The following is a 13,116-nucleotide window of genomic DNA, read 5'->3' as shown; positions in this document are numbered from 1 at the left end:
GATGAAGATAAAGGAAATCAATCTGGTTTTATTTTCATCAGACTTCTTTGACAAGATGATAATTACGCAACATCTGTAGAACTGTTTCTTACATTTTTCATTTTGTTCAAATTCCAACACATCAAATTCCAGTGCTTTTTGAGATGACAGGAAGTAAATTCAATCTATCAGGAAAAGTCTGTGTGTTATCAATATTTGACTATGGGGATACTCCCAGTACTATCAACTTTGGATTAGAAGCCTAGAAGTTGTATGTCCAACTTGGCACCAACACAGGGTGCCCCTGAACAACTTGCTGCAAGCTTTTGACATTTATTTTGTAGTACAGCTAATGATATATATTTAGTCTATGAGAAAGTTTGGTAAATTAAATAAACTTAGTATTTCAAAAGTCTTATCTGAGAGTTAAATACAGTAATTTTATGGGAGTTTTAATAACCTTTTGGGATCAGATTTGAAAACAATAATAAATGTCACAAACTTACCACTCTCACAAAGTCCTTTTCTCAAATTCCTGAGTTAGACTCCTACAGAGTCACACTGTTTGCATTTGAAAGATCATATGCTGACTTTGCCTATGGAGCATTTGCTTAGAGTTGAGAACATTTTTGCAGCTGGGTGAACCTATAGTTTGCTGGGGAAAATCAACATGAAGCAATTGATCACTCATCCAAAAATAAGAATTCTAACAGAAAGAGGTGGTAACTGCAAAAAGAGCATGCTGGCATCAAATAAAAAATATGTAGGAAAAACATTCTGCTGATACAGAATGGTTTTAAAAATAAATTCTTTGTGTTTGGGGCTCATTTTTCTTTACTTTCTTATTAAACAGATTAATTTTGTTTTCCTGAATAAAAATGAATCATATTTCTAAAGGACTGAAATCCTGCTGTCTGTTCTCCATATGAAATTATCCTGTGGAATAACATGGCATGTTGCTCTGTAAGTTACCTATGGGATTTCTTAGCTTAAGATCAAAGTTCTGTGATTGAAAGTTAGAAAAAGTAATTCTTTTTGCTATTAATATTTTTGTTTTAACTTATTTTTTAATTAACAAATACAAATTGTATATATTTTTTGGTTTACAACATGATATTTTGAGATATGTATACTTTGTGGATTGGCAAAATCAAGCTGATTAGCATATGAATTACCTAACTATGTATTCTTTTTTTGTGGTGAAAATACTTTAAAATCTACTCTCAGCAACTTTCAAGTATACAATACATTGTTATTAACTATAGTCACCATGACCTCTATTCCTATCCCCTAGAAATCACATTTATTGTCTGCTTCTATGAGCTCTGCTTTTTTAGACTCTATATTTATATTTGTCTCTTTGTGCACAACTTATTTTACTTCACATGATGATTTTTCCAGGGTCATCTATGTTGCAAAGGACAAGATTTCCTTTGTTTTTAATGCTGAATAGTATCCCACTGTGTGTATGTGTGTTTGTGTGTCTGTGTTTGTGTGTGTATAAAACACATTTTCTTTAGCTGTTCATCCATTGAAGGATATTTAGGTTAATTCCATACCTTGGCTATTGTAATAAAGTGTTGATGAACATAGAATTACAGATATCTCTTCAACATATTGATTTCATTTCCTTTGAATTTGGATCATATGTTAGAACTATTTTTAATTTTCTGAGGAATTACCATACTGTTTTGCATAATGGCTGTACTAATTCATATTCCCATCAATGGTGTGCAAGGGTTTCCTTTTGTCCACATCTGCCTCAATGCTTACTAGAACGCTCTCTTTTTTATATTAGTCATTCTAATAGATGTGAGAAGATAATTCATTACAGTTTTAATGTACATTTCCCTGGTGATTAGTGATGTTGAACTTTTTTTATCTACCATTTGTATGTTTTCTTTTGAAAAATACCTATTTAGGCCCTTTTCCCATTTTTTAAATTTGTTTTGTTTTTTTTTTTAAATTAAGTTGTTTAGTATTTTGATTATTAACTCCTTGTCAGATGTATGGTTTACAAATATTTTCTTCCATTTCGTAAGTTGTCTCTTCATATTCTTGGTTGCTTTGCTTTTTAGTTTGAAATAATCCTATTTGTCTATTTTTCTTGTGTTGCTTATGATTTTGAGGTCAAATTAAAAAAAAAAAATCTATGTCCAGACCAATGTCATGGAGCATGGAGATTTTCCCCTATGTTTTCTTCTGGTAGTTTATAGTTTCAGGTCTTATGTTTAAGTCTATAATCTATTTTGAGTTGACTTTTGTATATGGTACAAGATGGGGTTGAATTTTATTCTTCTGAATGTGGATATCCAGAATTTCCAGCTCTACCAAAAACTGTTAGAACTAATTAATGAATTCAGGAATATTGCAAGATGTAAAATCAACAACAAAAATTAGTAGTGTTTCTACACACTAAGAATAAACTATGCAAAAAAGAAATTGAGAAAACAATCCCATTAACAATACCTACAAAAAATACTTAGAAAAACATTTAACCAAGGAGGTGAAATATTTGTATGCCAAACTATAAGACATTGATGAAAGAAATTGAAGAAGATGCAAATAATGGGATGATATCCCATTTTCATGCATTGGAAAAACTAATATTGTTAAAATGTTCATGCTACCCAAAATGATCTACAGATTCAACAAAATCTCTATCAAAATTCCAAGGACATTTTTTTACAGAAATAGAAAAACAACCTTAAAATTTATATGGAACCACAAAAAATCTGAATAAACAATAATTTTTGAAGAAAAGAAAATAAGCTGAAGATACCATACTACCTAATTTGAAAACATACTACAAAGCTATACTAATCAAAACAGTATTGTATTGGCATACAACAGACACATAGATCAATGGAACAGAAAAGAGAATGCAGAAATAAATCTATGCTTTATGATTAATTAATTTTCAACAAAGATGCCAAGAACACACTATGGGGAAAGAACAGTCTCTTCTAGAAAGAGTATTTCTTAATCATTGAATATCATATATTCACAGAAAATTTTCTAGTAGTTGAATAAATGAATAATTATAAATCCAAACAATCATTAATTTTTCTACAATACAGTAATTCTTAAATATTTGCTAAAATTTGATCCCAGTATATAGACTAAATCTGAAAATCTATGTCCTTAGTAGATATTTTCAAAGCAATAGATAAGATGCAATTTAGTAAATATTAAAAATTGACCAAATTTCTGTTTTCTCTTTTATTGTTTGGCATCATTGAAGACTCTTTCAAATTGAATTTTTATAAAAAAATTTCATTCATTTTGTTAGTATCTATTGAGTCGTATCTAGAAATTACTATTTTGATTTGTACATTCTCTATCAGCAGAAAAAGCTGGGAATCATAAATGGGGAAGTATAACTCTACTTCCTAGCAACCAGAGAGCAAGTTTGGTGACTTGAAATAGGTGAAATTGTCAGTTTTTGGAAAAATGATGAATTTGTTCTGTGTTTGAAGATAAATTTTAATCTTTTCAAAGAGTTGATTCACCTTACTTTAGTTTTTACTATTCCTTAAGCACTGAAATTTGTCTTTTTCTTTTCTTTTCTTTTCTTTTTTGAGACAGAGCCTTGCTTTGTCGCCCAGACTGGAGTGCAGTGGCCCGATCTCAGCTCACTGCAAGCTCCGCATCCCGGGTTTACACCATTCTCCCGCCTCAGCCTCCTGAGTAGCTGGGACGACAGGCGCCCGCCATCTCGCCCGCCTGATTTTTTGTATATTTTAGTAGAGATAGGGTTTCACCATGTTAGCCAGGATGGTCTCGATCTCCTGACCTCGTGATCCGCCCGTCTCGGCCTCCCAACGTGCTGGGATTACAGACTTGAGCCACTGTGCCTGGCCTGTCTTTTTCAGAGTCAAATCTGTTGCTCTTTTGATTTCTCCCACTGAATTTTACCTTAGTGTCCTTTCTACTCAAAGTTGGTAAAAAGTAACTGGTATTTTCTTCTTCTTTCTTCTCCTTCACCTTTCTCTCCATCTCCTTCTTCTACTTTTGAGACAGATCTCACTCTTTCGCCCAGGTTGCACTGCAGTGTCATGATCTTCTCTCACGGCAACCTCTGCCTTCTAGGCTCAAAGCATTCTCCCACCTCAGCCTCCCAAGTAGCTGGGACTACATGCATGCTGCACCACACCTGGCTAATTTTTTTATTTTCTTAAGAGACAATGTTTTACCATGTTTTTTAGGCTGGCCTCAAACTCCTGAGTTTAAGCAATGCTTCTGCCTCAGCTTCCCAAAGTGCTGGGATTACAGATGTGAGTCACTGTGCCCGGCACTTATATTTTGCTCTAATATTTTAGTTTTACATAAATTTTTATCACTTGGAGTTTATTTTGGTGTATGATATGAGGAGATGACCTAAAATGATGTTTCCCCCAAGAAGCTAATTGTCTCAAAGCCATTTACTGAAAGTAATTTTTAAAAATTGATTTTACCACTTAGTAATATGTACTGTACTATTAAAATTCATATTACATAATTAAATATTTTTAGTGTCCATTCTGTTTTATAGACATTTCTATTTTTACATCAATCTGAAACTCTTATAAGTGTTCTAATATAAATTTGAGCTACTTTTATTTCTTTTTAAAGAAAAAATTCATGTGAAATTTCTAGAGGTACATGTTAACACACACACACACACACACACACACACACACACACACACACACAACTGAGAAATTTTCCTAACATATATTTTTGCTCAGGTCCTCAGCCTGAGGCACACTATAATGGGTCTTTGCCATTTCGCATTACCTTAGAGGATTGCAGAAAGTTTCACATTTGAACTGCTCCCTCAGTCTCACCTGTCCTTTGTTTTATACTTTTATTTTAAAAATAAAAACTGAGCTATTTCATGAGCCTCTTCTAGAACTCGAAAATTTATACTGCTTTGAATTTGCTGAGATACTTTCACTTCTCATCCTGAAGATGGACAAGCTCTACTTCCTCCTATGGCCTGAAGATGTAGTGAGGTTAGGGCAGAAGTAAATATGGATTCTAGGTAAAAAGTCTTACCAACACATGCACACGTATGTTTATTGTGGCACTATTCACAATAGCAAAGACTTGGAATCCACCCAAATGTCCATCAGTAACAGAATGGATTAAGAAAATGTGGCACATATACACCATGGAATACTATGCAGCTATAAAAAAAGGATGAGTTCGTGTCCTTTGTAGGGACATGGATGCAGCTGGAAACCATCATTCTCAGCAAACTATCGCAAGAACAGAAAACCAAATACCGCATGTTCTCACTCATAGGTGGGAAATGAACAATGAGATCACTTGGACACAGGAAGGGGAACATCACACACCGGATCCTATTGTGGGGAGTGGGTAGAGGGGAGGGATAGCATTAGGAGATATACCTAATGTAAATGATGAGTTAATGGGTGCAGCACACCAACATGACACATGTATACATATGTAACAAACCTGCACGTTGTGCACATGTACCCTAGAACTTAAAGTATAAAAAAAAACTCACAAAAATAAGTCCTATGAAATGTAGTATTGATGTCATATTTTACTATGTTTATCAGTTATTGACCCATGTTTAAATTTTCCTCTGTTTTATGGAATTAACTACATGGTCTTCCCATGCTCATGGGTGTCTTACGCTATGCAACGTTAACCACAAAGTTGGGGCATTCCTAGCTGCTATTACCTGCTATTTCACCTTCTAATTTTACTAGTTGGCACCCAAATATGAAAATGAACCAGCACTACTCTATACTTTCATCACTGCTATTGTTGTTCTAGGGTACCCAAAATAAAATCTTGACTACTAAATTTTTACTTAGGAAATAAAAATCAACTGCATGTCAATCTATATTGAACTTTCTGTAGGATATCAAATCATATTCTCTTTTAAGAAGGATACATTCATTTAAATTAGTATTCTGCCTGTGTAGTCTAAAAGAGAGACACAGAAAACAAACTATTTGTAAACATATTCTGTAATTTCAAATGAAATAACATACTTTATCAAGCCTAATTTGCAAACGATTATTAGTAACAATTGGACTTTTGAATGAACAAGACTCAAACCCAAAAACTGTATAAGATAATAAAAATATCCACTGCATATAATCTTTGATAACTTCAAATGGTAAATAATGATGTAGAAAAAAGGACCAAATTGGTTTTTAAAAAATTGAAAATTGACAAATTATATTAGTATATATTTATGGGGTACAAATTGAGGTTTATGACTTATGAATACAATGTGGAATAATTAAAGTTAATAAACAGATTCATAAACTCAAATACTTGTCTTTTTCTGTGGTGAGAACATTTGTATTTTACTCTTACCCATTTTGAAAAGCTAAATTATTTTAAATTAATTTAGAAACAATGGGTATATATGCTTTAATTTTCTAGGTTGGAAATTGCAAAAATGAGATATGTAATAGAGTTTTGTGACTTTTAAACGTTTGGAAACTCAGTTTAAAGTAGTGATTTTTTTTTTGTCTAAACCATGTATCTGAGAATATTACAAGCATGATTTTATTTTATTTAAAGTAAAGCTTGGTTAGTTTTTCATGATAACAATGATTTTCATAAGGGAGAAATAAGAGAAAAAGTGTATGAAGGGTCAACGCCCCAAAATTTTTAATCTAAATGATTCAAAGTCTAAGTATAACATTTTAACATGATCTTAAGCATTCAAGATTTATCAAGGGCTTCATATTATAGGCCTGAGAACAGGACATTTTCCATTACTTATCTTCAAAGATGATCTTATGTTTTGTCTTGTTCCAAACAAATGTATATGGAGAAAAAACTGGAAATCTCTCATAACAAACCCCACATGGAGTTATTGCTAAATCTCTTAAAATGAAGCATTCACATTTTTTGTTATGAAATCATCGCATCCTCTGATTAAAGAATTCAACACAAATGTGTATTTCTTTACATGACTTTCTGATTTCATATTGCTTATTTCAGGGTGAAACAGAGCAGACTGCCGAGTTGATCAGTCATGATGAAAACAGAACAGTGGCAGCTCAGCCTTTGATTCATTTCCAGTGGTCATTATTATTCAGGCATGGGATGGATTACAAATGACCGCATCTTTCCACATGTTACAATCATTAAAAAATTTATATGAAACTTGAATCGCTCTGTAAAATCCGAAGATGGGAATCTATAGTTAAATGAATGTGGTGTAGAAATGAACCTGGGTTTTTAAAGTTAAATAATAAAAAAGTACACTATAAAAGATTAATTATCAAAGCATTCTGAATCTTCATGGGCTAATCTTCTGTGAGTTGGAGAACTGTTTTGGGTTATTTCACAAAATTTCCTGTTAATTTACACTGACATTAAATTTTTAATGCCAAGGACTTTTCTCAGCATTTTAAAGGTGAAATGGAAAATATTGCATCAATTATATGAATGAACTCTGAGGGACCACTGTAGCTTTTAAGTTTAGAAAGTTGAAGGAGTCCAAGATTTATAAATGCCTCATTAGAGGGGATCAAGGGTTTATGTCTTCTAATTGGTCCAGAAGAGCTTCTGGATTTTTGTCATCTAAATGGCATCAAGCTTTGTTAAAGCTTGATTAACTGCTCAATTAGAAAAAATCATTTTGATTCTGAAATGTTCTTTTATAAATTCAAAAGTGTCGAGATAGAGTAAAATAAACCACTGCATAGTTATTATTAATCATTTAGTATTATATGAGTATATCTTTTCAGTTAGAGAGAGTTGATTTCTAGAAAATACTGGAAACATTTTCTTTCATTGCCATGTTATTGATGAATGTATTTAAGAATATTTTACAGCTTTGAATTATTTGTGGTGATTTTCGTCTCGACAATGTTTAACTCCCCATAATTTGACCAGGAGCCTTTCAGAAATATTTTGAATCTGTGTAACTCTCTGGAATGGCCTTTCGTGTTTGAACTTTGAGCATCCTGCCAAGGGTGTATCCTTAAGGAATTCAGTCTTGTAGTCTTATCTGTGTCTTCCTAGTGTTCTTTGAGCTAGGGTTCTAAAATTCTGTTACCAGGAAAGACATCGGAGGCAGTGGGTCACAATGGCGTTTAAAAACGACACGTGAGTATCAGTCACAGCAACTGCCACTTTGAATCTTATATGAAGGGTGAGATAACAACCTGGAAAATACCAGCCATCCATTTTCAGGCCGTCCTGCACATTTTCTAAGAATTATTCTATAATTTCTCTGTAGTGACAAGAATACCAGTTCATATATGCATCCTGTATAACAAAGTAGTAGAGTCTGGTAGCTCATGAAGTATATTTTTTTAAACTTATAGGACAATATTTAACAGCAGCTGCTATTAGTATATTGAATGTCTCAAAATCTTTCTTAAAACATGAAGCTTAAATGCTTCAGCTTCAGGAGTTTTTCTGCTGATAATTTGATGTTTTGACTTTTATTTATTTTATTTTTTTATTTTTTTTTTTTGAGATGGAGTCTCGCTGTGTCGCCCAGGCTGGAGTGCAGTGGCGCGATCTCGGCTCACTGCAAGCTCCGCCTCCCAGGTTCCCGCCATTCTCCCGCCTCAGCCTCCGAGTAGCTGGGACTACAGGCGCCCGCCACCTCGCCCGGCTAATTTTTTTTGTATTTTTTTTTAGTAGAGACGGGGTTTCACCGTGTTAGCCAGGAGGGTCTCGATCTCCTGACCTCGTGATCCACCCGCCTCGGCCTCCCAAAGTGCTGGAATTACAGGCTTGAGCCACCGCGCCCGGCCGTTTTGACTTTTATTTCCCAAACTGATTCTTAGAGATTTTGTTGAGCTTCTTGGCTGCATAGTTTTCTTCCAGAGGAGCTTTTGCATGGTTTTGGATTTAGAAATATTATACATACTTTCACTTTATTTGATAGGACTTGGTTTGTGATACTTAAAAACTTACATCTTTATAATAAATACTATTTAATTGTATGGAACCATGGATATACCATCTCCTAGATATCAAGTTGTAAGGCAAAGGCAAATGGAGGCACATTTTGTTGGTGTTTGTAAAGAACCATCATTCCGGCAAGAAGTAATGTTTTAAGTTAAATGACCGCAAAACTAAAAGGCCATTGAGAAAACACAGGCTTGATGATATGACACAAATGTGCCAAGCCAATGAAATAACATCGCTGCACACATGAAGTCTGAACGTTTGAGCAGGCATTATCACAGTTAGTAAAATTGCCATAGATGAAATGATTAGAAGGGATTATGGGCAGTCCAGAGAAATAAAATTAAAATGAAAGGACTATAAACATTAGGATTTAATCCTGTGGTCCCAAGTATAAGCCAAAACAGTAACCAGGCAAAATCGTGAAACTATTGTGGGGAAAAATAATTTATCTAAAATGCATGTGTGTTTTTTTAGTACAAGCCCCAGAATAATAGATATTTTTCTTCAAATGAAAACAGGCCTACCAATGGAAAATCGTTGACTTGAAGAAAGGAAACATACTGTGTAATGCATGAACACTATGTTTATGTAGTGATAGTTAACACTAGACAACATTTGAGTTTTGGTTCAGGTAATGAGATTTGTATAATTTATATTTCAAAAGAACAGGGACAGGCAAAGAAGCAGAAGGCTGACCCACCTAATTTTAAGTTTAGTCAATTTTGAAAATATCTGTTTAATATTAAGAAACAAGATTTAAGTTTCTTTAAAACATTTAACTTACAGCTAGGTAGCTGTCATTGTAACAGAATTATATATCTTATTTTTGCTGGGTATTGTCATCTAAACAATACTTATAAAACCTGTGATCAATAGCAAAGAGTTTCATTTGGAATTATTTTCCTTATTATGCATTTATGCTTTCTTAAGTCAGAAAAATATTCTAAAGTTAAGAGACATTTTGTACAGTAGGAAGCTTGGTGACAATGAACATTCCTAGGATTTTAGAGATCTGTGTTTGAATCTGATATCTGCCACTATCTGTGTGATCTTAATAAGTCTTTAGCCTTCTGAACCTCAATTTATTCATTTGAAAGTGTTTGATTGGATCTCTAAGGACTCTTTTTGTTTGAAAGTTCTGTTTAAATTTCTCATGATTTAGAACTGCTGACTTTTCAACATAAGTATGAAGGCATGATTCTTTTTTTTTGGTAATTCTTAAACTATTAAGAGAAAACTTTCAAATAGTTGGATGTGTCTTGTAAATTAGAGAGACAGATAAAAGTACTTTGTTACTTTGCCTGCCTTTACCTCTATGGTCCTTATCTGGACTTAATAGAAGCAAAGAAGTTTTTATAAACTTGTTTGTCGCCCAGGCTGGAGTGCAGTGGCGCAATCTCGGCTTACTGCAAGCTCCACCTCTTGGGCTCACGCCATTCTCCTGCCTCAGCCTCCCGAGTAGCTGGGACTAGAGGCGTCCGCCACCACGCCTGGCTAATTTTTTGCGTATTTAGTAGAGACGGGGTTTCACTGTGTCTCCATTTCTTTCCTTGAGACGGATAAGAACATTAAGCCATACATGATGTTTTTTATTTTTTTTTAAACCCAGGTATCCTTTACTCTCCAAAAGATCAGGATTATTTGGCCTTCTATCATTTGAAATCTCCGGATATATGCTGTTAGGAAGTCTAGATAAACAGTGTAAAAAAGCTTTAGGATTATATATGAGAATTGAAGAAGATGTAGAGGTCAAATGTATCAGAAACTTAAATTCCAGTGAAAGATATGGGCACTTGTGTCCCTTTTTGGTTAAGAAAAATTATATTATCTTCAAGTCAAATATTAGGTATAATAAGTTTGTAGGACTTGAAAGACAAACTTTGCTTTGAATTGGATTGGGACTGAGGTAAAGGAAATTAAAAGGCCAAGTTTGATTTCTGTGGGAAACAAGTCTGATTCTTAGTGCCAAATTGGACTCAATGAGAGAAATGAAAATATACATTTTTCTCCTGATTGATAGATTACTGAAATTTGATGAATGATCAATTGCTAGAAAAAAATACTAAGCAAAGAAAAAATTCCAAATTTCATGTATTTTGAAAATGATATTTTAATTTGTCAAATTTATCAGTACATAAAAGAAGCTATTTAGACTAAAAATCGAGTGAATTCTTACAAAATAATAGGTAAATCATGGCCAAGAAAATGAATGCTGTTGAGAATAAAGAATGAGCTGAAAGCCCATTAAAATATGAAACCTCTAAAGAAGGCAAGCCACATTAAAAAAAGAAAAAAATGTTTCCAAACCACAAATAAGATGTTCCAGAGGACAGTCTCAGAAGTGCAGTGAGAGTGATGAGTCAAAATACGACTGGTAGATTTTTCTGCACAGCTTTTTTCAGTTAATTGTAAGATACTGACCCATGTGGCTATTGGATTTTTTTTTTTTTTTTTTTTTTTTTTTTAGGTGGGATTTTGGGATTGAAGGTATGGAAATGTTTCCTTATAGAGTAGAAGAAAAGCAGTCCGAGGCTGGGGAAATGGAACTTCCTCAAAGAGGCCTTCATTGGAGGAGAGGTAGCAGTGGGTATTAGAAATGAAAAATGTATTTTCTTTTTTTTTTTTTTTTTTTTTTTTTGAGATGGAGTCTCGCTCTGTCCCCCAGGCTGGAGTGCAGTGGTGCAATCTCGGCTCACTGCAAGCTCCGCCTCCCGGGTTCACGCCATTCTCCTGCCTCAGCCTCTCGAGTAGCTGGGACTACAGGCGTCTGCCACCACGTCTAGCTAATTTTTTGTATATTTAGTAGAGACGGGGTTTCACCGTGTTAACCAGGATGGTCTGGATCTCCTGACCTCGTGGTCCATCCCCCTGGGCCTCCCAAAATGCTGGGATTACAGGTGTGAGCCACCGCGTCTGGCCTGGAATATTTTTATAAGGAATTTTCCCAGTGTTCTCAAACTGCCATCTTGACTTATAGCTAATAAAATTATAATTTTGAGAAAAGCCCACTTTTCAGTAGTAAGAGTAAATAAATACTTCGAAATAAAATACCATTGTTGTCTTTTTATTGCTTTGTCTTGAGTATATATTGTTCGCATTATTCTAGATGTATTAAAAAACAACTGGACCCTTCAAGAGTCATTTTTTTTTTTTTTTCTGAGAAGATGAATACAAATACCTCTTGGAACACAAGTCTCATGTTTTGTGCTCTACATACTATAGTATTGCCTCAAGTTATATGAACCGGGACAAAACGCATTTTGTTGAAATCCTTCAAATTTGTGAGAAATTTAAGCACATAAAAGAAGAGACCTGTCTATGTCATCACACTATTCTGTCTGTCAGAATATTTAATCACCATCATGTAACCTATCTTAAGATTCTAAAATGGAATGAATGATCAAAAAGAGTTTTTAGCTGACTCTGGAAGTGAAGATATTTGTCAAACTCTTTCCCCTATTTGCTTCAGGAGATAGTAGCAGTCTGACTGTAGAGGAATTTCAAATGAATAGAATATTAGCCTGTGTGATTGAAAATTGACCAATTTTTTAGCCGGGCGCGGTGGCTCAAGCCTGTAATCCCAGCACTTTGGGAGGCCGAGACGGGCGGATCACGAGGTCAGGAGATGGAGACCATCCTGGCTAACAGGTGAAACCCCGTCTCTACTAAAAAATACAAAAATCTAGCCAGGCGAGGTGGCGGGCGCCTGTAGTCCCAGCTACTCCGGAGGCTGAGGCAGGAGAACGGCGGGAACCCGGGAGGCGGAGCTTGCAGTGAGCTGAGATCCGGCCACCGCACTCCAGCCCCAGCGACAGAGCGAGACTCCGACTCACAAAAAAAAAAAAAAAAAAAAAAAAGAAAATTGACCAATTTTAAATCCACAGAAATCTTGGGTGAAAGAAATACAGGCATAAAGCCCTTTGAATCCTTATTATCTGATAACTATGTCCTCAAAAGGACACCAATCTGAAGACCCTAAGAACAGATCTATAACATACTAAAACTTATGGTGTGCAGCAATGCTTAGAGGGAAATATATAGCTATCCATGCTTATATTATGAAAGATGAAAGATCTCAAATCAATAACCCAAACTTCATCTTAACTAGAAAAATGAGAAGAAACAAACAAACAAAAGCCTAAATAAAGCAGCAAGGAAATAAAAGTTAGGGCAGACAAACATGAAATGGACAATAGAAAAACACACAAGAAAATTAGCACAGCCAAA

The sequence above is a fragment of the Rhinopithecus roxellana genome, chromosome 4 (assembly GCF_007565055.1).
Source record: "Rhinopithecus roxellana isolate Shanxi Qingling chromosome 4, ASM756505v1, whole genome shotgun sequence".
In the NCBI taxonomy this organism is placed as follows: Eukaryota; Metazoa; Chordata; class Mammalia; order Primates; family Cercopithecidae; genus Rhinopithecus; species Rhinopithecus roxellana.
This window is presented reverse-complemented; position numbering follows the sequence as displayed.